At 42.2% G+C, this 26,836-nt stretch overlaps 1 protein-coding gene across 42 annotated transcripts in view; it reads right to left on the bottom strand.

Moving 5' to 3' along the window:
- Positions 1–26,836, bottom strand: part of nrxn3a (neurexin 3a) — a 2,216,268-nt gene that overhangs the window by 1,543,369 nt on the left and 646,063 nt on the right. The window lies entirely within an intron of this gene.

Genomic DNA, 26,836 nt, shown 5'->3' with positions numbered 1-26,836 from the left:
CTTGATTCTGAGGTGTAGTGTTCTTTGACTATCTTTCACTCTATGAAACTCTTAAAGAGCTTTACAGGTTAAATGTAGGAAGAGTGTTCCCCTGCTGATCCAGCGGGGGGCACATTTTCCAAATAAGGGATCGACCATTTCAAACTGAGATTCAGAGATTCCTCTTCAGAGGATGGTGAAACTTTGGAATTGTCTGCCCCAGAGGTCTGAGGTTGCCAAGTTGTTGTGTGCATTTGAAACACAAATCATTAAACTCTGGATATTAAGCAGGTCCAAGGTTTTTGGACTGATGCTGGGAAATATTGTTAATAAAAGGAAGGGCAGACTCAAATCCATATAGGAACAGAATTAGACGATTTGGCCAATCAAGTCTGCTTCGCCATTTCATCATGGTTAGTTCATAGTCCCTCCCAGCCCCAATCTCTTGCCTTTCCCCCATATTCTTTCACACCCTGGCTCATCAAGAATCTATTAACTTCTGCCTTAAATATACCCAATGACTTGGCCTCCACAGCTGCCTGTGGCAAAAAATTCCACAGATTCACCACTCCCTGGCTAAAGAAATTCCTCCTCATCTGCATTCTAAAAGGATGCCCCTCGATTCTGAGGCTATTTCTTCTAGTCCTAGACTCCTTCACCGTAGGAAATATGCTCTCCACATCTACTCTTCCGAGGCTGTTCAACATTTGATAGGTTTCAATGAGCTCACCCTCCATTCCTCTGAATTCCATTGAGTAAAGGCCCAGAGCCACCAATCACTCTTAATATGACAAACCTTTCAATCCCAGAATAATTTTTCTGAACCTCCTTTGAGCTCTCTCCAATATCAGCATATTCTTTCTTTGATAGGAGGCCTAAAGCTGCTCACAATACTCCAAGTGAGGCTTTATAAAGCTTCAATGTTACATCATCAAATTGTTTCATTCTAATCCTACTTTTCTTTTGAAGGCTACAACAGAAATTACCTTCACCAATGTATCGGGCAGTACATGTTCTTAGTACGTTTTCTATGAATAGGTTTTCAGTTGGCCAAAGTTTGTGCTAGCTGATTATTAGTGTCTCAGACCTTGGAAATAATCTCTCTTTATTGACTCTGTCTAAACCTTTTTAGAATTTTGTTAAAAACCATCTACTGCTCAAAGGTTAACAGCAGCTTCTCTGCTCTGTCAACATCACAGAAATGCAGGGGACTTTGAAAGACACATTTCATATGGGTCCATTTGTAGTTTAAGTATCTCTGACACTGATTGTTCAAGGCTAACCCTATCATCTCCTCTTGGCATCATCTCAGTCAGGGGACCATGGCAAAATAGCGGCCAGCTCTGGTTGGCTATCTTCCTGGACACATCATCAAGTGACTGCTGGCTTCTAACTGTTCCAACTCTAGACTTTTGCCAGTTGTCACCCAACATGTGCGAGCTTCCTAAGACCAAATACAAAAACAAAACAGCGGAGAAATTGAATCGCTAGTCTGTAAACAAGTTGCAATCTACCATGGACTCTGCTTCTTAAATAATAAGTTGAATTTCTCCGTAATGGTACCTTCCACATCTTGATGATCAGTGGAACAGAATTCCTCTCCATGGAACTTTCAGTAAATACATGTATCATTGATCACGTTTACAAGGAGCACTACCACAAGAAAGGAGCAATGATCATCCAGGATCCCGTAATATCCAGACCATGTTCCCTTCCCACTCCAGCAGGTTCAGGAGCCATATTACCCTGCAACCATCTGGCTCCTGTACAGGTGTGATCACCTCCACCCACCTCACCACCGAACTGATACCTCAACCTTCAGACTCACTTCCAAAGACTCGACAACTCACGTTCTCGGTATTATTTATTTATTTAGTATTTGCATGATTTGCCTTCTTACCCACATTGGTTGTTTGTCAGCTTCTGCTTCTGATTTTTTCATAAATTCTGTTCTATTTCTTCCTTTTCTATTTTCTTCTAAATGCCCGCAACAAGATCTTAAGTTAGCATATCACGCATCCTCTTTGACTTTCTATCTTCTGGCAGGAGACTCCGTTGCATTAAAGAAAGAGCATTCAGAATGGGAAACAGCTCCTCCCTCAGGCCTTTAAGTTTCAGAACTCCCCGCTGCATTCATTTGAAGTGTCACTGTTTAATCTGTTCTGTACCTTACAATATTTAATTTATGCACTTTGTTCATTTTATGCATAATTCATCTGTAGATTTTATCCTTAGTTTCTATTACTATTGTGTGTTATGTGTACTGTTGCGCTTTACACCCTGGTGCAAAGAAATGTTGTCTTCTTTGACGGTATACATGTATACAGTTAATTGACAATAAACCTGACTTGACTATATAATGGCATATACGTAGCTTGATAGTAAACTTGCTTTGATTTTGACTAATAAATAGTTAAAGAACAGCTTCTGAAAGAGACATAACTTTTTAAACACCTCAGTGACTTCTTTCCTCAGTGTAGAGATCGATGGTGGACTGTTGCTTAATTCCAGAAAATTCCTGGAAGATTGTCAACCTGACTTAAAAGATTGGTGCTATGATATCAAATGCCCATTTGAAAAGAGTGCATGAAACTCAAGGGGAAGGTATTAAATGGATTTCATTTGCTTCCAGTAAACAGTGATCCCTCATGTGCCATGAAATATTGCAGAACACTGGGGCTATGTTTCGGGTGGACTGTATCACAGTGACACCAAATGGTATTAATTTATATCAGCTGCATAGTATATGATGACAAATGCAACTCTATGCTAAACAAGCCATCTGCTGTGCCCTGATGAACTATGCTTAGTTATCAAAGATGCTATTTATTTGTGTTCCATCAGTATGCAAGTACTGAATAAAACATTGGCCCTGTATTTGCAGTAAGCAGCAAGTTTACTCTGATTAGTCTGTGCCAGGACCAACCATAAGATATAGGAGCAGAATTAGGCCATTTGGCCCATCAAGTCTGCTTCGCCATTTGATCATGTCTTATTTATTTTCCCTCTCAACCGCATTCTCCTGAATTCTCCCTGTAAGGGTAAAAGGTGAAATGTTTCAGGGGATCATGAAGGGGGACTTCTTCATTCAGTGGGTGGTGAGAGTGTGGGACGAGCTGTTAGTGGAAGTGGATGACGCAGGCTCAATTTCATCATTTAAGAGATTTGGATAAGTGCAGCGGGTGGGGGGTATGGAGGGGGATTGTTCGGGTATGGGTCGATTGGGTTAGGCTAAATAATAGGTTGGCATGGACCAATTGGGCTGAAAGGTCTGTTTCTCTGCAGTAGTGCTCTACGGCTTTGTAACCTTTGACCCTCTTACTAATCAAGAACCTATCAAACTTCGGTTTCAATATACCCAATGACTGAAACCCCACTGTCGTCTGTGGCAATGTATTCCACAGATTTGCCACCCTCTGGCTAAAGAAATTCCTCCTCATCTCTGCTCTAAATGGACATCCTTCTATTCTGATGCTGAGCCCTTTGATCCCAGACTCCCCCCACTGTTGGAAACATCCTCTCTATGTCCACTGTATTTAGGCCCTTCAATATTCAGTAGATTTCAATGAGAACCTCCACCACCCCACCACACTCTCCCCCATTCTTCTAAACTCTGATTAACTGTGCTTACTAGATCTCTAAGCTTACTTGTCTGCAGAAAGCATTTATCATGGATTCTCTTGCATGCAAATGACGTGAAGCTTACTTGATGGTTGCTACAATTTAAACTTTGATCCGTGGATCTTTGCTAAAAAAAAATAAACATTTGTAATGCAAGCAAGCATGCAATTTATTCTGCATTCAGTTATTGTTTTTTTTACCTTGTTCTACTTCAATGCACTGTGTAATGATCTGATCTGTATGAACAGTATGCAACACAAGCTTTTCACTGTATCTCAGTACATGTGACAAAAATAAACTAATTCTAATCCCAAATCAAAGACAAGCCAGAGTGCGGATAAACGATAGCACAGTAAACTTTTGCAGTACGCTCTCCATCAACAACTGAATAAAAAAATCCACAACAACTCCCTGATGAAGCACTTTTGCAGCAAACAGAACCCATCACAATTTAGCACCGAATATATTGTCAGACGAAAGAAGAAGACTATGTATTCTTCATTGAAGCATCATGTATTCTGATTTTAACTGCTTCCACAAGGCAAAAATGAAGCAGGAGGACCAACTTATAAAGTATTAATCATTTTTAAAGGTGGGAGAGGAAAACACCTTAATATAAATAAATCATAAGCCCTCAGTAATGGTATTTCCACTTAAGAACTTCCCGGCTATACTACAATATGGGTGAAAGAACTTTTAGAAATATTTAAGATACAAGTAAGATTCTGCAGATGCTGGAAATGGGCAGCAAGACACAAAATGCTGGATGAACTCTGCACATCAGTCAGTATCTCTAGAGGGGAATGTTTCGGGTCAGCACTGGAAAGAGGGGAGATAGCCAGTGTAACAGGGTAATGGATGGTGGTGGAGTGGCAAGTGATAGGTGAATCCAGGTGAGAGGCTGGAAAATAGGCAACTGGAAGAGAGGATAGTGGGAATGATGTAAGGAGCTGGGAGGTGATCAGTGGACGAGGCAAAAGGCTGAAGAAGCTGGACGAATTAGGGTTAGTGGGGTGTGGGCATGCTATGTTGGTGCCGGAAGAGAGGCAACACTTGTAGGCTACCTGGCAAAATCTTTGTTGATTGATTTGATACAAATGACACATTTCATTTTACATTCAGATGCGCATGTGACAAATAAAGCTAATCTTTAAATCTTCCTTCCGGTTTGTATTCATGTAGCTGTTGATCATGACTTCATGATCAACAACAATAATTTAAAACTCATTCATAACACTGTCATCGTTGACTTATGAGCTTTTAGTTCTTGTGAAGGAAGTCCCTTATCCAATTACTTTCTGCTGTATTCTTCCATAAACACCACATACTAGCACGCTCACATTCATTTTCTTGCAGTGACCTCAAGGGACAGATTGCCTTTCAAAATGACAGTATCAATCCATATTCTTGATGTGGGGAAGTGAGTCTATTGTGCTCAGAAACTTTATGCAGTGAGGTCAGCCCTGCTAAGATCACTTTGCTTCAGTTGAGTGCTATACTTTTTCTCTGCAATACTCAATCATTTTCCACCTCGTGCTTGACAGGAAATCTCTACTTCTCTAAAATATTTAAATTAACCAGAAAATTTTTCGGACCCTTCAAATTGTCACGTAATGACACAAAATTTATCCTCATTGTAATGCTTGTCCTGATGAAGAGTCTCGGCTCGAAACATTGACAGTTTATTGTTTTACCACAGATGCTGTGACCTGTTGTGCTACTCCAGCATTTTGTATGTGTTGCTAAGTAACACTTATTCAGGTTTTTGGCTGCCTAATTTGCGCAGAATTCCATTAAGTCTACAGCGGACAAAGAATTTTGGGACGTTTCAAGATTATGAAAGGCACCTTTTTTAACTGCCTGTCTGGCTTTTCCTGCTGCTTAACTCTTTCAATAGATTCATTTGTTTGCCCTACATCTTTCTGACTTATTCAGACACCGAATGAGGCCTTTCAGCCCAGCAAATCCATGTTGGCTCCCACTACAGCAACGGTCTGTTCTACTAATGCCCCCATTATACTCTGTAATTTAATTTCTCTCACATACAGCCATAGGACACTACCTCACAGAAAGAGTCCCTTTGGACCACCTGGTCCATGCTGAAGTACTGTTCTGCCTAGTCCCATTAATCAGCACCTAGGCCACAGCCCTCCATACCCTCCTATCCACATACCTGCACAAATTTCTCTTAAGTGTTGAAATCAAATCCGCATCCACCACTCCTGTTGTCAGCTTATTCCACACTCTCACTACCCTCTGAGTGACAAAGTTCCCCCTCATGTAACCTCTTAAATATTTCACCTTTCACCTTTAACCCATGATCTCCAGCTGTACTCTCACCCCACCTCGGTGGAAAAAGCTTGCTTGCATTTACCCTATCTATAACCCCCATAATTCTGTATAAGACTATCAAATCTTCCTTCACTCTCCTGTGCTCCAAGGAATAAAGTCCTAACCTATTCATTTCCCTATAATTCATCCTCATCAAGCCCCGCTTGATTCCTTTGTCTCCTCCCTCCATGAAAGGGCAATTTATGGCAGCCACTGAACCTATGAGAGCATTTAGGTGTAACCATGTAACCACAAGAAGTACATGTACATCCAGTATAGGTAGGTCCCAATGTCAGGACATTGACCTAGTAGTACTAACTGCCAAGGCACAACGTTGCTCTTTAAATGCTTTCATGTCAAAGACATTGGCTGCTATTCACAGCAGCCTGTTCCACATTCAAACCAACATCTTGATATGGAGGAGACACAGGAGATGGCAGATGCTGGAATCTGGAGCAACACACAATCAGCAGGTCGAGCAGCATCTGTGGGAGAAAAAGAACTATCGATATTTAGGATCGAATATAAAACTTCTACCTGAATCATGATTTGGACTTTATTTGCAACAGAATGTGTGCAGAGACTAGTGGGCAACCCTATCAAATCCTTGGGCGTGTTGGTTATTAACACAGGTGACACATTTCACTGCATATATTGATGTACATGTGACAGATAAATTAATCTGAATCTGGATCTTTATTGATCACTATCTTACAGTTACGAGCTGAACTTTGATTTAATTTGAAGCAACAATGCTCTCTCCATAGTAATTCCATTATAGATCTAAAGAGCTCTTTTCAGTCATTTCTCAAATTATGCCAGGGACAGGTTCAATGCATTTCAGTATACATTGTTAAGGCAGGGTTTGGGCAATGCAGAAAGACACTGATCCCTCTCATCATTTCATTAAAAATGTTAAGGGCAACCTAATGTAAATGTATACAGTGTATATGCACTTACTATGCCCTGTAAAATCACTGAAATCCCTGAGTATGTGTTTTATGAATAACAAGTACCTTTGCCTGGTTCCCTGGTTGCTAATTGTTTTATGAAGACAACGTCTTCCTCTTTGCCATCAGACTCCTGGGCAGTCCATGAACACCACCCTGCTATCCCGCTTTTCCATTATTAATTTGTTTATTATAACTTATACTAATTTATGTCTTGAACTGTACTGCTGCCACAAAAAAAAACTTAATTTCATGACGTACACACAGAATCTTTGTGGTCATCTGCTGCTGTGCCCCGTCCACTTCAAGGTTCAATGTGTAGTGTGTTCAGAGATGCTCTTTTGCACACCCATGTTGTAACATGCTTTTTTTTTGGAGTTACTCTTACTTTCCTGTCAGCTTGAACCAGTCTGGCCATTCTCCTCTGACCTCACTCATTAACAAGGTGTTTTCACCCACAGAACCACCGTTCACTGGATGCTTGTATCATTTTTTTGCATTACTTTCTGTAAATTCTGAAAACTGGAGTGGTAACATCCCAGGGAATCAGCAGTTTCTGAGATACTCAAACCACCCTGTCTTGCACCAACGATCACTCCATGGTCAAAGTCACTTCTATCACTTTTCTTCCCTATTCTGATGTTTGGTCTGAACAACAACTAAACCTCTTGACCATGTCTGCATGCTTTTACGCATGAGTTGTTGCCACATGATTGGCTGATTAGAGATTGGCATTAACGAGCAGGTGTACCTAATGACATGATCCCTGAGTGTGTGATAATTAAACTAACTCAACCTAAATTTAACCTAAATTTCCTCTTCAGGTTCAGCACATTAACTCCTTTGCATTACATACCTGCTTTAAAATTATACACTCTCCACAAATCCAATTGATTCATGTAGGACATGTGGTCCCAACCAGGGGTCCACGGGCCCCTCTTATAACAATAGGGGACAATGGCATAAGAAAGGTCAGGAACCCCTGATGTAGGCATTTATATTGAAAAAGCAATGGTCATAAGTTTGACATACTGCAGTACTCAAATTATTTTCCCAATCCAGTGAAACGTTCTGGAATTCCAATTTTACACTTTTTTTTTTACATGTTTAAAACATCAATGCTGTTGAGCTGTACAAAAATACAAAAGAAAGCTGCTAATGCTGGAAATCTGGCTTTAAGATGGAAAATGGTGGAAGCATACAGCAGATTAGGCAGTAAGTAGAGAAGCAGAGTTAACTTTGTGGGTTGATGAGCTGTCATCAGATGTGTATTTCTACCATTTTCTAATTTAGTTCTACAATAGCTTATCATTGTCTACAATTCTGAACACATCAGCTTTGCCTGAAACTGAATTTTCTCAGACCCTAAGCAATTTCAAGTTGCTTCTGGCATCTAGCACTGTAAATCCTTAAAAGGTGTGAAGATAACTAATGCTAGCCCTCCTTAAGAGGTAGCTAAGATTGCTTATTGACTGAATTTATTCCAATAGAGACTGAAAGAAAGCCCCCAGTGTGGGGAGAGAAAAAAGAAATGATTGCAAAAACATATAGATTGCATTTTATTACCTTTTTTACTGAAAGACAAATTTATTTGAAAGAGCAAACATGAGGTGCTGGAGGAACACAGCAGGTCAGGTAGCATCTACAGAGGAGAACCACACGCGACGTCCTGGTGAGGGGTCTCAGCCTGGAACATCGACTGTTCATTCCCCTCTGCAGATCAAAGTTCAAAGTCCAAAGCAAATGTTATTATCAAAGTATATATATGTCACCAAATACAACACTGACATCCATTTTTCCTGCGGGCGTACTCAGCAAACCTAAAGAATAGTATCAATAAAAGAATCAATGAAAGATCAACTAGAGTGCAGAAGACAAAAAACTGTGCAAATGCAACTATAAGTAAATAGGAGTAAGTAACGAGAACATGAGATAACAAGATAAAGAGTCATTAAAGTGATATAATTGGTTCTGGAAACATCTCAATGGATGGACAAGTGAGTGTAGTTATCCCCTTTTGTTCAAGAACCTGATGGCTGTGGGGTAGTAACTGACCTTGAACCTAGTGGTGCAAGTCTTGAGGCTCTTGTGCTTTCTACCTGATGGCAGCAGCGAGAAAAGAGCAAGGTCTGGGTGGTGAGGCTCTCTGTTGAAGGATGCCACTTTCCTACAACAGCATTTCACGTAGCCGTGCTCAGGGGTTGGGAGGGCTTTACCTCTGATGTATCAGGCCGAATCCACTACTTTTTGTAGGATTTTCCAGATTCTCTTCTGACCTGCTGAGTTCCTCCAATATTCTGTGCTTGTTCCTTTGGATTTGCCAGCATCTGAAGAATCTCTAATGTCTAGGATTTTTTTGATGTTGTTGGGAATGCTAATTTCTCCAATTATGAGAATAGTTTAATATTAAATAGTTTCTGAAGATATTGTCTGGCATCCCCTTATTCACAATTTGAAGAGTATTCTGCTGGCTGAGGGAACTTCTAAGGACAGCTAACCACTGTGGGATTCTATGTGGAAAAATAAACAAACACAGGTACTGACTCCAGGGCAGCTCTACTTCATCTTTTGAATTGTACAGATCAAGTAATTTCTCCAAGTCCTGTCACAAAAATGACAAGAGGCTAGGGATGATCTGTCATAGTTTTCTAAAGTTAGTGCTTGTTTTGCAAAACTTGAAAGCAGTGGCATACTCGTGTTAGTGGTAGAAAATGCTGGTTGCATAGCCACAGTCTTCCATTCTAAGAGGTTGCAGCAACGAAAACTCGAAGTGTTGGTGTTAAGACTACCACATATTGTCCAAGTCATTTTGGAGCAATTGCTTCACCGCCCTCTGCAGCACTGGGCCCAGAAGTAGAATTTGTAATGGCTATTTAAATTCATTCATGTAGTCCCAGAAAACTTAACGATTATTTCTTGAACCATTATGGGGGGAAAAAAAACATTGGGCATGAAAAAGTAACACACACAAAATGCTGGTGGAATGCAGCAGGCCAGGCAGCATCTATAGGGAGAAGTACAGTCGATGTTTTGGGCCGAGACCCTTTGTCAGGACTAACTGAAAGAAAAAATAGTAAGAGATTTGAAAGTGGGAGGGGGAGGTGGAAATCCGCAATGATAGGAGAAGACAGGAGGGGGAGGGTGTGGTAAACTACATATACCTGTCTGGACTGCTGACAGCTCCTGTGGCTCCTCCCACTGACCCCGGTATAAAGGTGATTGAGGCCTGAGCCCGGCCTCTCAGTCTCCAGGATGTAGTATGGTGGTCAACCACTGCTTGTTCCTTCTTCCAGTCAATAAAAGCCGATATCTCGCCTTTACGTCTCAGAGTGAGTTATTGATGGTGCATCAATTTTATTGACTGGAAGTTTTAAAACATGGAAACCGTTTTACATCCGGAAAGATTGGATTTGGACCCCCAAGACCCTGAAGCAGCTCTTGCCTTTGAACTCTGGCTTGCATGCTTCCAATCATACTTGGAGGAGGTTCGTGCAACTGACCCCGCTGTTATGCACCGAATTCTCCTCTCGAGGGTCACCCCAAAAGTTTATTCATTTATCAGGGACCTGTTGACCTACGAAGGGGCACTGGACGCCCTCAAAAGACAGTACCTGCGGCCGGTGAACACCGTCTATGCAAGACATCATTTAGCTACCCGACGACAACGGCCTGGAGAATCGGGCGCCGAATTTCTCCGAGCCCTACAGACACTCGTCCGAACTTGTGACAGCAAAACACTCACGGCGGAACAGCATGCAGAGCTGCTAGTACGAGATGCCTTCGTTACAGGAATTAGGTCAGTGTACGTGCGCCAGCGGCTGCTGGAAAATGCCGTACTCCCTGGAGGACATCAGGACGATGACCAAGGACTGCCAAATCTGCGCTGAGTGCAAACTGCACTTCTACCGTCCTGAAACGGCGCAACTTGTCAAGGCCACCCACCCTTTTGAGCGACTGAGTGTTGACTTTAAGGGCCCCCTTCCCTCCACCGACCGCAATGTCTATTTTCTCAATATTATCGACGAAAACTCGTGGTTCCCCTTTGCCATTCCCTGCCCCGACACCACTACCACATCCGTCATAAAAGCCCTGCGCCAGCTCTTCACTGTTTGGATATCCCTGCTATATCCACAGTGATAGAGGGTCCTCCTTTATGAGTGACGAGCTGCGCCGGTACCTGCTGGCTAGGGGCATTGCTACTAGTCAGACCACGAGTTACAATCCCCGGGGAAATGGACAGGTGGAGAGGGAGAATGCCACAGTGTGGAAGGTCACACTTTTAGCCCTTAAATCAAAAGGGTTGCCGGTCTCTCGATGGCAGGAGGTTCTCCCTGAGGCACTCCACTCTATCCGCTCCCTGTCATGTACGTCCACCAATGCCACCCCTCACGAGCGCCTATTCTCTTTTCCCAGGAAGTCTGCCACTGGGACCACCCTACCAGTTTGGCTGATGTCCCCAGGGCCAGTGCTGCTCCGGAAACAGGTGAGGAGTAATAAATACTCCCCATTGGTCGAGAGGGTTCACCTTCTACATGCGAACCCCTAGTATGCCTACGTGGTCTTACCTGATGGGCGAGAGGACACGGTCTCCATCCGCGACCTGGCGCCCGCAGGAGCAGCAGACCACTACCCCGAACACTCCCCGGTAACTATGAACCCTGTACCTGACGTGACACCACACACACCAAGCCCTACACAGACTCCTCACGACACTCATATATCGGGCGTTTCGTACGCGTATATACCAGGCGCCTCGCACACGTGTGAGGGATCACTGACGCCTAGTGGGCTGACACCTCCAGTTAGGCCAGAACCAGCACAACCTCCGTCTCCGGTGCAAGCACCACTGGCACCTGTGCAATCACCACCGGCACCTGTGCAATCACCACCACCGGCACCTGTGCAATCACCACCACCGGCATCTGTGCAATCACCACCACCAGCACCTGTGCAATCACCACCACCAACACCTGTGCAATCACCACCAGCATCTGTGCAATCACCACCGGCACCTGTGCAATCACCACCACCGGCACCTGTGCAATCACCACTGGCATCTGTGCAATCACCACCACCAGCACCTGTGCAATCACCACCGGCACCTGTGCAATCACCACCACCGGCATCTGTGCAATCACCACCACCAGCACCTGTGCAATCACCACCACCAACACCTGTGCAATCACCACCACCGGCACCTGTGCAATCATCACCACCGGCATCTGTGCAATCACAACCACCGGCACCTGTGCAATCACCACCAGCACCTGTGCAATCATCACCACCGGCATCTGTGCAATCACAGCCGGTGCTACGTAGATCGCAGCGACAGATTCGACCACCTGATAGACTTAACCTGTAAGAAACTTCGCCCCATGGGGACTCTCTTTTAAAACAAAGGGGGGGGGGGGGTGAATGTGGTGAACTACATATACCTGTCTGGACACGCCCCCTGCTGACTGCTCCTGTGGCTCCTCCCACAGACCCCTGTATAAAGGCGATTGAGGTCTGAGCCCGGCCTCTCAGTCTCCAGGATGTAGTATGGTGGTCACTCACTGCTTGTTCCTTCTTCCAGTCAATAAAAGCCGATATCTCGCCTTTACGTCTCAGAGTGAGTTATTGATGGTGCATCAGAGGGATAAAGCCAAGAACTGTAAAGTTGATTGGCGAAAGTGATACAGAGCTGGAGAAGGGAAAGGATCATGGGACGGGAGGCCTAGGGAGAAAGAAAGGGGGAGATGGAGAACAGGCAAGGAGTGATTGTGAGAGGGGCAGAGAGAGGAAAAAAAGAGAAAAAAGGGGGGCAAAATAATAAACAAATAAATAAGGGGTGGGGTAAGAAGGGGAGGAGGGGCACGAAAATTCTTTGAATATGTCTGTGTATTTATTTACAAGTTGCCTGAGGGGTAGAGGGAAAGAAAATCAGCATTTATTGAGAGCACACAGTCCAACACCAGAGGACATGGCCTCAGAATCGAGGGGCACCCTTTTACTATGGAGAGGAGGAGGAATTTCTTTAACCAGAGACTGGTGAATCTGTGAAATTTGTTGCCAGCAGAGGTTTTGGAGGCATAGTCGTTGGGTATATTTAAGGCAGGGGATGATAGATTCTTGATTAGGCAGGGCATGAAGGAATAAAGGGAGAAATTGGGAGACTGGGGCAGACTCGATGGGCCAAATGGCTTATCCTGCTCCTATATCTTATGATCTTATTATGCTCTAACAATTAACATTACAACTTGTTATAGGCCCTTTGGCTCATAATGTTGTGCTTTCCCTCCTACATGACCCTCCATTTTTCTATTATTCATGTGCCTCTCTAAGAATTTATTTAATTTCCCTAATTTATCTGCTTCCACCACCACCCCTGGCAGTTTGTTCAATGCACCCACTATTTCCTGTGTAAATAACCTATCCCTAACATCCCTCCATAACTTCCTCCAATCACCTTAAAATTATGCTCCCTTGTAAAAATGCCCTGGGAGGAGTCTCTGGCTGTTCACTCAATCTCTATCTCTTATCATTATGTACACCTCTATTAACTCACCTGTCACCTTCCTTCAGTTGAAAATGAAAAGTCCTAGCATGCTCAGCCTATGCCCTCTCGTCCAGGCGGCATCCTGGTAAATCTCCTCGCCATCCTTTCTAAAGCTTCCACATTCTTTTATAACGCGGCAACCAGAACTGAGCACGATATTCCAGGTGAGGTCTAACTGCCTCCAGAATTATACTTAGCCGGGGTGGGGGGGGGGGGGGGGGAAGGGGTGTGTATATGTCAGAGGTAGGTGTGTGTGTATGTGTGTCTGTGTGGGGGGGGAGTGCTTGAGATAAGAATTCAGGCATTAGAAGACAAACTGACAACTGCATTGCCATTTTCCGACAAGAGGCTCTACCTCAAGTGCATTTCATTCTTTGCAGAACTATTTGGGATGATATCAGAGCATTTTATTGCCTTTGTCTTTGAAGGAGATGAATTTGTTTGAAGTTGCTGGGAATGTTAATTATTCTAATTATGAGAATGGTTTAATATTAAATAGCTTCTGAGGACATTAGAAGATGAATCAATGCCATAAAAGAATAAAAACATACCCAAATTTATTCTTCCATTAATAGAATTAAATTTTCAATACTAATGCAGGAAACTCTCAGACTAAAGTCAATAAGAAATGATGGAATTAATACTTTAAAAATGGTTAGAGAAGAAACATCTGACAATGAAAACTCACAAATGCATCTTCTAAATTGGACTTTGTATCCTAAGGGATATATGCTTTTCAATATCCAGAGACCACCATCACATATATCATCTTGAGTAATGCACTGCCTGTTATCTCTAAGGACTGTGATTGTTGTGCTGTAAGATTTAATTATTTAGTGGCAGATTTCTGATGTCACTACTCAAACAAATATATGTGTTTTATACAAAATAATGTGTAGTTATATATATTTTATATAATACATATAAGGAACTCTAATTAATTGTAATCGTTAAAACATGCCACTTAGAACAATGCAAGTGATATATGTATATAGTTATTACTATTGCTTAATTTTTTTACAGCCTCTAATATAAAAGTTGGCAGAGAAAATGTTATGAATTGCAAAACTGTCACTTTAGATTTTCTGCAGCACTGGGGACAAGTTGTGTCTGTGCATGTATGCGTGTGTGTGTCTGTGTATGGGGTGTGTTTTGGGTATATGTGTCTGTGTGTGTGCATGTGATGTAGTGTGGGGTGCAGTGTGGTGTGTGTATGTGTGAGTTGTGTGTGTGTGTGATGTAGTGTGGTGTGTGTATATGTCAGGTGTGTGTGTGTGCGATGTGGTGTGGGTTTTAGTGTGGTGTGTGTATATGTGAGGTGTGTGTGTGTGATGTAGTGTGGTGTGTGTATATGTCAGGTGTGTGTGTGTGCGATGTGGTGTGGGTTTTAGTGTGGTGTGTGTATATGTGAGGTGTGTGTGTGTGATGTAGTGTGGTGTGTGTGTATATGTCAGGTGTGTGTGTGTGATGTGGTGTGGGTTTTAGTGTGGTGTGTGTATATGTCAGGTGTGCGTGTGTGTGATGTGGTGTGGGTTTTAGTGTGGTGTGTGTATATGTGAGGTGTGTGTGATGTAGTGTGGGGTTTAGTGTGGTGTGTATATATGTCAGGTGTGAGTGTGTGTGATGTAGTGTGGGGTTTAGTGTGGTGTGTGTATATGTGAGGTGTGTGTGATGTAGTGTGGGGTTTAGTGTGGTGTGTGTATATGTGAGGTGTGTGTGATGTAGTGTGGGGTTTAGTGTGGTGTGTATATATGTCAGGTGTGAGTGTGTGTGTGTGTGTGTGTGATGTAGTGTGGTGTGTGAGTGTGTCTGTCTATCTTTTATCAGTATTCTTTTTTGGAGTGTGGACAATTTGCATTAAACACTCTTCTTCAGAAGATATGATGTCTGTCATTCTTCCAGGGTTTGTTATGCAAGAGGGTGTCCGTGGTTTTAATTGTTTCATTGTTACCATCAGAGAAGAGGTGCAAGAGCCTGAAGACACAACTCAACATTTTAGGAACATTTACTGTACTTCCCCTCCACCATCAGATTTCTGAATGGGCAGTGAACCCCTGCATTATTTTTGCTCTCTTTTTACACTACCTGTTCATTGTTTTATCTTTATTATAATTTATAGTATATTTTATGTCTTGCACTGTACTGCTGCCACAAAACAACAAATTTCATGTCAGTGATAATAAACTTGATTCAGATTCTGAAAACATGCACTCGAACCCAACGGAGAGAGTGATACCAGCAAATGATAAAGGTATTGTCTCAAAAAGGTGGCATCCATTATTAGGGAGCCCCATCGCTTAAGACATGCCGTCTTCTCATTACCACCATCAGGGAGAAGGTACAAGAGCCTGAAGATACACACTCAATCATTCAGGAACAGCTTCTTCTCCACCATCAGATTTTTGAATGGACATTGAACTAACCCATGAGTGCTGATGCCTCAATATTTTTGCTCTCTTTTTCCACCACCTGTTTAATTCATTTTATTAATATTTACTTACTGTAATTTTGATTTTTTTATGCATTGTTCAGTGCTGCTGCCACAGAACAAACAATTTTGCAAAATACGTCAGTGATAATAAGCCTAATTCTGATTCTGATTTTCATTCTGATTCTGCACAGCATGTAAATGAGTACACCGACCTAACAGGAATTAAAGAAAGAGTTGTACAAGGGTATGACCATGTTTGAACCACTACGTTGCAGAAACGTTAGGGAGTGGCTTGTGGATACAGCAACTAGGAGAAATATTTTCAGACTGTGACAGTCAACGCCAGCAGAGCTTTGTGGCTGTAAGATGGTAGGCAAGCTGCTCGCCCAGTCTTGGCATGTGGGAGAAGGATGAGAATCACCAGAATGCAGGAACAAGTAAGAAGGAATGCAAGATAAAGATTGAAAAAGACTCAAGTGCTTTCCCTGTATACAGTGGTGCTAAAAGTTATCGCCGTACAATGGGGTCACACTAGTTACTGAAAGCAAAGGTTCATTTACCTCTTCCAACAAATACATGTAATATTGGATCATTTTTCTCAGTAAATAAATGAACAAGTTTAATGTTCTTGTGCTATTTAATTGGGTTCTCTTTATCTAGTTGTAGACTTACGTAAAGATCTGATCACCTTTAAGGACGTATTTATGCCGAAATAGAAAAAAATCTACTGAGTTCACAAACTTTCTAGCACCACTGTATATGATGAATAAATTCTTCTTGGGTTCCAGCTGGGCACAGGTATTGATTTTAACCGGTGTTTTGATGACAAACTCTGCCATCTTCATCAGGGATGATGCCTAGGCATGTCTAGTTTGGTGGTATTTGTACCTCCCTCCCTGCTCCCCACCGTCGTCTGTCCCTCCAGATTAGTTAGTCCTCATCCAATCAGGTTTCTGCTGTTTACAATTGAATTCCAGTTCTAACTTAGAACAAGACCTTCATCTTTGTTGAAATTCTTTTCCTCTAGTTTTATTTCATTGGCTTCTTCAGCAGGAGGTCCCAAAATGCGGGAGGAACTCAGCAAGTCAGGCAGCATCTATGGTGGGGTATAAAAAGCCAACGTTCCAGGGCGAGACTTGATCCTGATTATGGTCCCGATGAAGAGTCTCATCCCAAAACGTTGACTTTTACATTCACAATATATTCACAAATATAGCTAATCTTTAATCTTTCTCTCTCCTTTAATATTGAGCTGGGAGTATAGACAGGGGTTCAACCTAAAGTTTCATCCTAAAGACATCGGCTCTGATGGCGTAGCACGTTGCTGCACTGTAAGCTTCGATCTTTAATTCCCGTGCTTAAATTTTTGATGTGGGACTGGGAAGAAGTATTCAGGACTAAATCTATGATTTACTGCCTGCTGTTTCACAACATGAGCTTCCCTTAGTTAGTGATCAATTTTTAATTATTTTTGATGTTGTTAGCTCGAGCAAAGTCAATAGTTTAAGTGCAATGAATTTCCACTGTGATCCACACAGAAATATAAAACAGCGAGGACACCAACCATGACAAGTAATGTTCACTAGTAACAAAGCTATTTATAGTAAGAGGATAACGTCATTATAAGCTTTTTTTAAGATCAGCTTTGCTTGTCACATGTACATTGAAACATCGAGGCATACAGCGAAATGTATCGTTTGCATCAAATCATATCAATGCGGGTTGTGCTGGGCAGCCCACAAGTGTTGCCACGCTTTCAATGCCAATATAGCATGTCCACAATTCACTGACTCTCACTGGGTGTCTTTGGAATGTGGGAGGAAACCCGAGCACCTGGCCACAGCAAGAGTGTACAAACTCCTTACAGACAGCGGCTGGAATTGCGCCCCAGTCGCTGCCCCTGTAACAGCGTTACGCTAACTGCTACACCGCCATGCCGCCCCCTCAGCATGTTCCGCAGCACGTTCACCTCCGGGGTTGGAGGTTATTGTACAAGCCCAGAGTTCGGGTTCCTGTCATCAGCTCGTCCGGAAGTTGAGACTGAGGATCGGAGCTCGAAGGTCAATTGGTAACCCGGTGGCTGAACGGTGGAAACTGGAGTTGGAGTCTGTGTGTGAGGGAGGAAAGGGGCTTGTTTTGCTGTTGCTTTTGTTGCTTGTTGTGCCTGATTTGTTGTTTCCTGTGTCCTGCTGAGCATTGTGGGTATTCTATGTTAGTGCTGGAATGCGTAGTGACACCTGCGCACATCCTTGGGTTCTGCTGGCCGTTCACACAAATGACACATTTCACTCTATGTCTGAATGTATATTTGATCAATGAATCTGAATCTTTTCCAAATAATCAGCCCCAAAAATCTAATATTATAATGAATACTGCTGGAGGTCACAGTTAGAGAGGACATGTTGAATCAAAAAGCTTGTTTACCAACAGCCAGTTACAACTCGGGTGAATGGAACTGTCATTAGAGCAGACGTCATGTGGGTCAGAGTATCGATCAAGAGGAACAAGTCTGAACTCAAGTGGTTTTTCCCATTTATATATTGGAAAAATTCACAAGACTCACCTAACCTACCCCTCCTCGAGAGAACAAACCAAACTAGAGATCTATATAATACAAAAAAAAAGGTTGCTCAGTCAAACTTGTTTGATGCCAAGGAAATGGAACTGTAGTTAGGCAGGGAGGTATAAAATAAAGGGCCAAGACCACTGGAGTAAAACGCCAGGAGTAAATTTGATGGTTGTATCGATGATCAGAATCAGGTTAAATATCATTGGCTATATGGTGAAATTGGTTGTTTTGTGTCAGCAGTGCATTGTATTAGACAGATAAAAAACTATAAATAACAGTATTACAATAGTGTGCGAAGGTCTTGGCCACATACTGTATATAGCCAGGGTGCTTAAGACTTTTTACAATACTGTAGTAATTTTAAGTATTGCACTGTACAGCTGCCATAAAAAAAGACAAATTTCATGACATATGTGAGTGATGATTAACCTAATTCTGACACGAGTCTCTATTGTGGACTGAAAGTGGGAAGGAGGCAGGGAGAGGGGAATCATGGCTGGGAAAAGGAGAAGGGAGAGGGGAGGGAGGAAGAAGCACCAGAGCGGCATTCTGAAATTCTGAAATGATCAATAAACCAATTGCTTGGAATCAGATGACCTTGTCTCAAGGCTGGGAGTGTCTACACACATGCTACCACCCCCACCCTGCCCTGGCTCTCCTTCTCTGCCACCTGTCCAACACTCCTCCCACTGTGCTCCAGCCTTGCTATTCCCAACATGCTCTGCTCCCTTCAGATTTACAAACCTGCCCTCCGCACCATGCTGACAAATACAGTACTGTACTGTGCAAAAGTCTTAGGCACCCTAGCTGTATATATGAGTGCCCAAGACTTCTGCACAGCACTATATACATATAGGAAGAGGCTGTTCTTAACATTTGAGTGGGTGCCTTCAGCTCCAGTCGCTCCTCCCTGATGGTAGCAATGAGAAGAGGGCATGTCCTGGGTCATGGTTTTGAGAACTATTTCTGCTAGTTCCAGAGTCAGTCATGAAGAACAATGAAATTAAAATGACGAGTAAGAGTGAAGATAAAGGTTATAACAAATGTCTTTTTATTATGAATTGTTGAAGAATTAAACGTTTCATCACAGGAAATGGTTCAGACAGAAAACTCCACATTTACTACACAAAGATTGAACAGTACTTGAAGCAGAAGTCACAAGATCACAAGCTACTGGCATTCATTCTGGGAAGGAGTACGAACCGAGACAGATATAATTCTTCAGGACCTATAAACACAAGAGATTCTGTAGATACTGGAAATCCAGTGCACCATACACAAAATGCTGGAGGAACTCAGGTCAATGGAGAGGAATAAACTGTCAACGTTTCGGGCTGAGGCCCTTTTATCAGGACTGAAAAAGAAGGGGGAAGAAGACAAAATAAAAATGTATTTTTTAAAATTGTACATCCTTTATGGCTTTATTGTTTTTTCCATATTTAGATAGCTAACAGTACACATTAAACTCTACTTGGTCCTAAGTAAAGCTTTGTACAAATTTACTGTTATTTTATTGCATTTCAGACGGCTGCTAATAAAACCTTACACTTTGCTGGCCCTTCATTGCAACCTGCATTTTAAGAGATGATGTAATTGATTTCCAGTGTCTCTGCGCTCATCCAAATGATTCATAGTCTTTGCTGCATTTGCTTTGTATACTCAACCCGAATGGATTCCAGACAGACATAGCCCAGTCGATCACAGAACAAGCCCTCCCCGTCATTGAGCACCTCTACAAGAAGCACTGCCACAGGGAAGGAGCATCCATCATCAAGGACCTCCACCATCCAGGCCATGCTCTCTTCTCACTGTTGCCATCAGGTAGGAGGTACAGGAATCTGAGGTCCCACACTGCCAAGTTCAGGAATAGTTATTACCCTTCAACCAGATTTGAAACCAGCATGGATAACTTCAATTACTGCTACTCTGAGCTGATTCGACGATCTACAGACTCACTTTCAAGGACTCTGCTACTTATGTTCTCAGTATTATTTATTTACTTTATTATAATGATAATATTTTTTGTATTTGCACAGTTTGCCTTATTTTGCACATTGATTGTCAGTCTTTGTTTCTGTGTAATTTTTCTTTGATTCTGTTGTTTTCATTTTGTTTTTCTGTGAATGCCAGGAAGAAAATGTACCTCAGGGTTGCATATGGTGACATATGCATGTGCACTTTGATAAATTTATTTTGGACTTTGAACTTACATTACATTTATGCAAATTAACCAACAGCAGCCTATTTTACTATCTTGACAAAAAAAATTGTTTACTCAAAGTCTGCTGCACACTTTAGTTGTGCATCATTAGCACATTTCCAGACTGGATTTCTGTAGTATGGTATGGCAGCAGCAGAGTGGGTAGCAAGAAAACAAACTGCTGTAGGAACTCAGTGGGCCAGCCAGCATCTGCGGAAGCAAAGAAACAGTCGGTGTTGCAGGCTGGGACCCTCTAACATGAGTGAGATTGTAGAGGGATAGTAATCAGGAAGAAGAGGTGGAAGGGTGGGGTGTGACAGGTTGGAACAAGATGTGGTGGGGAAGGATGGGCAGATGGGTCCGGGTGGGGGAGAGGGGGGTTAGACACCAAGGCTAGAAAGGAGTAAGTGGAATAAGTGGAAAAAGATAAGGAAGGGATAAAACGCAAATGAAACCGGGTTGTGGAGAGCATAGAAAGGGTCAGCCAAGGGTGAAGAAAGCCAAGTAAGTCGGTGTGGCTGAGGTGTAGACGGAACCAGGTGGGAAGAGTGATAACCTAGATCATGGAGGGAAAAGAAAAAATGAGAACAAAGGTGGGGGGGGGGGGGGGGAGAATCTGGGCGTGCTACTTGGAGTGGAAAGAAATACTGTGGGTGTGGGTACCATTGGAAAATCCAGTGTTTTTACCATCAGATTGTAGGTTTAAATGTATATTTTGATGTTTAGGTGTGACAATAATCTAATTTTCATGGGCTTGTGGTTAATGTAGTTGCACTAAATATGTGCAAATCAGTTTAATTTCTTGGTCAACAGGCTAAGAAAATTAAGTCTTTTACTGACAATCAGATAAATCTGTTTCCATACAGGCCAAATCAAAATGAAGCTGTTAAGTTAAACGAAGTTGTGGCTGTAAGCTGGTAAACAGAAGGGAACAGCTTCCACCTCAGCTGGAAGACTGTGTTCAATTTTGGGCACAGTGACCTTCTGCCTCAGAAGCAAAGTGCTTCCAACAGAGCCACAGCTGATGTGATAATACCACTGAAAACACTAAGAGTTCCTCAGAGTAATTCATTCTAACTGGTTCCTGAATAAAATGCCCCAGGACAGAATATTTTTCATTCAGTCAATGTGCAGGTATTTAAAGATTAAAGATTAGCTTTGTTTGTCACATGTACATCGAAACGTACAGTGAACTGCGCCGTTTGTGCCAGCGACCGACACAGTCCGAGGATGTGTGAAGAATAACCCGCAAGCGTCTACGCCAACATGACGTACCCACATCTCACTAACCCTAACCCATAGGTCTTTGGGATGTGGGAAAAACCAGATGGCCAGAGGAAGCCCACTCAATCACGGGAAGAGTGTACAAACTCCTCGAGGAGAGCAGCAGGTCATTAGCACTACAAAGCATTACACTAACTGCTATGCTACTGTGCCATACCCTTAATGCACACATTGCCACTTTATTTGGTCTCGAACAGCCTTTCACATTCAAGAACTCATTGTCGAGACGCAAGTTTATCGATAATTTCTTCAGACCATGCAATATCCATCCGTTTGTAGACTTGACTGTTAAAAGCCGATCATAAAATTTATGTTTTGTCTTGTGTTGGCAAAGGCATTAAGGTTGCTGGGCACACCACGGGAGATCAAACAACGTCCTGCATGGAATTTGCATGGAATTCAATCACAAAATCAGATCATCCTACAGTGTCAAATTGGAGAGGCAAGTCCTGTTTCATTATTAGTTAAATAATGCCAGCCTGATACACAATTGAGAAGTCCAAGTCTTTGATCTGTTTGCAGGGCAAACCTCTTAGGATTATGTTTCGTACTCAGTTGCACCATCATGAGCCCAGATCCTGCCTTCCATCCACCCTGTCAATAGCATTCTAGCCAGAGATCACATCTCCAAAACCACCCCCTCCACTGAGATTCCAATCTCACCACGTATTTACAATCACTGTGCCCATCGCACAATATTCCTTTCTCCAGTGACCTTTCCTCCCCAATATTGCTCCTTACCATAAGACCATAAGACAGGAGCAGAATTAGGCCATTTGGCCCATTGAGTCAGCTCTGCCATTCAACCATGGCTGATTTATTGTCTCTCTCAACTGCATTCTTCTTCCTTCTGCCTGTAACCTTTGGTGCCCCTACTAATCAAGAGCCTATCAATCTCCACTTTAAATGTACCCATTGACTTGGTCTTCACAGCTGTATGTGGCAATGAATTCCACAGATACACCACCCTCTGGCTAAAGACGTTCTCATCATCTCTGTTCTAAAGGGATGTGCTTGTATTCTGAGTCTGTGCTCTCCGGTTCTAAACTCTCTTACTATTGGAAACATCTTCTCTGCATTCACTCTGTCTGGACCTTTCAATATTCAACAGGTTTCAATGAAATCCTTCTTCATTTTTCTAAACTCCTCCAATGAGTACAGGCCCATTCCCCACCTTCTCACTCCCAGGATCATTCTCGTGAACCTCTGGACTCTCTCCATTGTCAGCACATCCATTCTTAGGTAAGATGCCCACAACTGTTCACAATACTCCAAGTGTGGTCTGACCAATGCTGTACAAAGCATGACATCCTTACCTTGAACTCTCCAACACCACTCCACCCTACCTGATTACCTCCACAATGGAGACAAAAGGCTTTGAGAAGATTTTTTCTCCATTCTAATGCACATGTTGCCTTTAGCTGCATGCGCAATGGAATATTGCTGCCATTGGACCTCTCCCAATCCGGGCCCTGGATTCCCATGCAATGTTTCTGCAGCTCCATTCTAAGATTCCATATTCCTTCACTAAGTAACGGATACAAGTCATGAAAACAGTTTCCAATGCCATAAGTCATCAGGAGTGTTGGGTTTTAGACTGGACATTGATCTGTCTGTTCAGATGGGTATCAAACAGCCATGGTATTGTTTCAAGAAAGAGCAAGGGAATTCTCCCCGGTGTCCCAATTAACAATTAATATCAGCCATTGCTATTTCTGCATTTCTGTGGTGTAATAGTTATTGTGTTCACTTACCACACAAAATGTCCTTAGTTTGAAACCAGTCAGAAACATTATAGTTCATGGATAGGAAAGGTTGAGAGTGATATGGCCCAAGTGCATGCAAATAGGACAAGCCTAGATGGGCATATTTACTGGCTTGAACGAGATGGGCTGAGGCTCATTTCTCTGCTGTATTACTCAGTGATGGTACAGTATAAAACATGTTATTTGCTTTATGTAATGTGAAGAGAACATTCCCGTCTTTCATTACTATTATCAAGAAGAAAGTACAAGAGCCACAAGTCCTACACTCAACATTTTAGGAAGAACTTCTTCTTCTCTGCAATTAGATTTCTGTAAGGCCCATGAACCAATGAACATTACTTTGATATTCCTCTTTAGCTCTAATTATCAATACATTATAATTTTATGTCTTGCACTGTACTTCTGTCACAAAACAACTAATTTCACCACAGAATCAGAATCAAATTTCTTTCTGGTGACATATGACTTTGATTCTTTGAAGTTTGTGGGATCTTTCTGTGCATAAGTTGGCTGTTGGGTTTCTCTGTATTACGACATTGACCACATTTCAAAAGCTCTTGAAATTGTGCATGGTCTCTAAATCGGTTTCCTTTTCTTATATACAGCCTCTTTTTAATCCAATTTTCTGTCTCATGCTCCTTGCCTGAGACACTGAGCCATATCGCACAATCTGTACTGTAAACCAAACGACAGTATAACAACTGAAAGTTCTCCGATAATTCTTCCAGTAATGTTTCTCAAAAGCATTGGCTGGTTAATTAAGTGTTGCCTCCCTTTCCTGAATCTATAGTTACCATATCCTTAATGGTTTATAATGTTCTGCACACTAGATTTCTCAAAGGCTATTCCTACAATTATTGATACGGGATGTCATGGTCCTTAGTTTCAAATCACTGGTGAATAATTCACTGTAATTCTGTTCTTGTTTTTATTTACTGAGACAGAAGCTGTAACTGAAACAGTTTATTCAAACACCTCCACAGCCTGCATCTTGCCTGTCTTGGTAAGCTCTTTCATCCCTACAACACCAACATATTTGTGTTCCTCTAATTCTGTCTGCTGGACAATCTATGAATCTAATTTCCCTTCTACTGATACTGTTTTTTTTTCTGTTTTTTAGAACAGCACAGCACAGATGTCAGTGTCGAGCACAATGCCAAATTAAACTAAATGCCTTCTGTTTAAATGTAATCCATACCCCTCCATTCCCTGCTTACACAAGTGTCCATCCAAGAGCTTCTTAAGCATCACTAATATATCTGTTTCTACTTCTATCCCTAGCAACCTGTTCCACTCTGTGCAAATAACCTGTCCTGCACATCCCCCTTAAACTTTCCCCCACCCACATGACATCTAGTACATAATGTTTAATGCGTAAGATGTTGCGATGTTCATCGAGCTTGGCAATCAGCTTGCAGACATTTCATCACCCGTCGAAGTGACATCCTCAGTGCGCAGTTGTTAGTGTTTCTCTCTGGGGGTGTCTGCATTTTTATAGGTCCCCGTTCACTTGCCTCGATCCTGATTGGCTGCCTCTTCAGCTGACCCTTGAATTCTATTGGCTCACATTTCTTTGGCTCTTATGGGTTTGTAGATGGTGTTTACTTCAATATATTTTAATACCTGCCCTCTTGATACCTCTCACATATCTGATTTTTTATAATATTCTTTATTATTTATAATTGTTGAATGCTGCTGTTTTTTGTTGCATGTCACACTAAAACACCAAGCAAATTCCTAAAACATGTAATTGCATACGGCAGACAAAATTGATCCTTAATCTTTTCTACCATAGAAAATAGATTTTGACAGTCTACTCTATCTACTCCTCTCAATTCTATTAAATTCTATCAGATCTCCCCTCAACCTCCGATGCTCCAGAGAAAACATTCCAGGTTTGTCTAACCTCTCCTTAAAATCCAAACCCTCTAATCCAAACAGCATCCTGGTAAACCTTTTCTGAAGCTTCCAAATCCTCCCTGGGGCAGCACTCTTGTGCAACAGTTAGCGTAATTCTCTTACAGTGACAGTGACCTGGGTTTAATTCCCACCACTGTCTGTAAGGAGCTTGTACATTCTCCCAGTGGCTGTATGCGTTTCCTCCTGCATTCCAAAGGTGAAGGGGTTAATAGGTCACATGGATACAATTGAGCAGCATAGGCTCATTAGTATGGACAGGTCTGTAACGGTGCTGTTTCTCTGAATAAAAATAAAATAAATAAAAGTAATGGGGCAACCAATGCTCCAAGTGGACTCCAAAATAAGACCGAAGTCTTTTGCAGTTGAGGCTTGACCCCCAGTGCCCAGACCATGCTTTCTTCTAGCAGCTGCTATCAGGAAGAAGGTACAGGAGCCTGAGGACTCACAGCACCAGGTTCAGGAAGAGTTATTACTCTTAACCATCAGGCTCCTGAATCAGGGGGGATAACTTTGCTCAACTTCACTTGCCCCATCACTGTTTCCAAAACTTTTGGAATTACTTTCAAGAACTCTTCATCTCATGTTCTTGATAGATGTTGCTTATTTATTTATTATTGCTATTTTTATTTATTCTTTCTTTTTATAATTGCACAGTTTGTTGTCTTTTGCACACTGGTTTGGTGAGGTCTTTCATTTGTTATATTATGGTTATTGCATTTATTATGAAAACAAGTCTCAGGGTTGTATATGGTGACACATATGTACTTTGGTAATAAACTTACTTTGAAGTTTTGACTTGTATTCAGTGCTCAAGCTACCAAAGGCAAGCATGCCACATGCCTTCCTCACCACCTCATCTACTTGTGTGGCCATTTTATATTGAAGATTAACATTATTTGTTACCATATTTCAAAACATACAGTGAAATGCATTCTTTGCACCACAACCAACAGAGTCCGAGGATGTGCTGGAGACATCCTAGAAGTGTTGCCATACTACTGGTGCCAATATCACTAACCCTAAATAGTTGGTCTTTGGAATGTGGGAGAAAACCAGAGCACTGGAGGAAACTCATTCGGTCATGGGGAGAACGTAAAAACTCCTTACAGAGAGCATCAGGAACTGAACCCCAATCGTGTCTGCTGGTGCTGTGAAGCACCACACGAACCGCTACACTCCCATGCTACCCTCAACTGCTACAATCCTATAAGTCCTTCAATAAAGTAAAAGAGCACTTCACAGGATTG

The sequence above is a fragment of the Hemitrygon akajei genome, chromosome 3 (assembly GCF_048418815.1).
Source record: "Hemitrygon akajei chromosome 3, sHemAka1.3, whole genome shotgun sequence".
NCBI classification, from domain to species: domain Eukaryota; kingdom Metazoa; phylum Chordata; class Chondrichthyes; order Myliobatiformes; family Dasyatidae; genus Hemitrygon; species Hemitrygon akajei.
The sequence above is the reverse complement of the archived record's forward strand: the minus strand, read 5'-3'. Positions and strand labels throughout refer to the sequence as shown.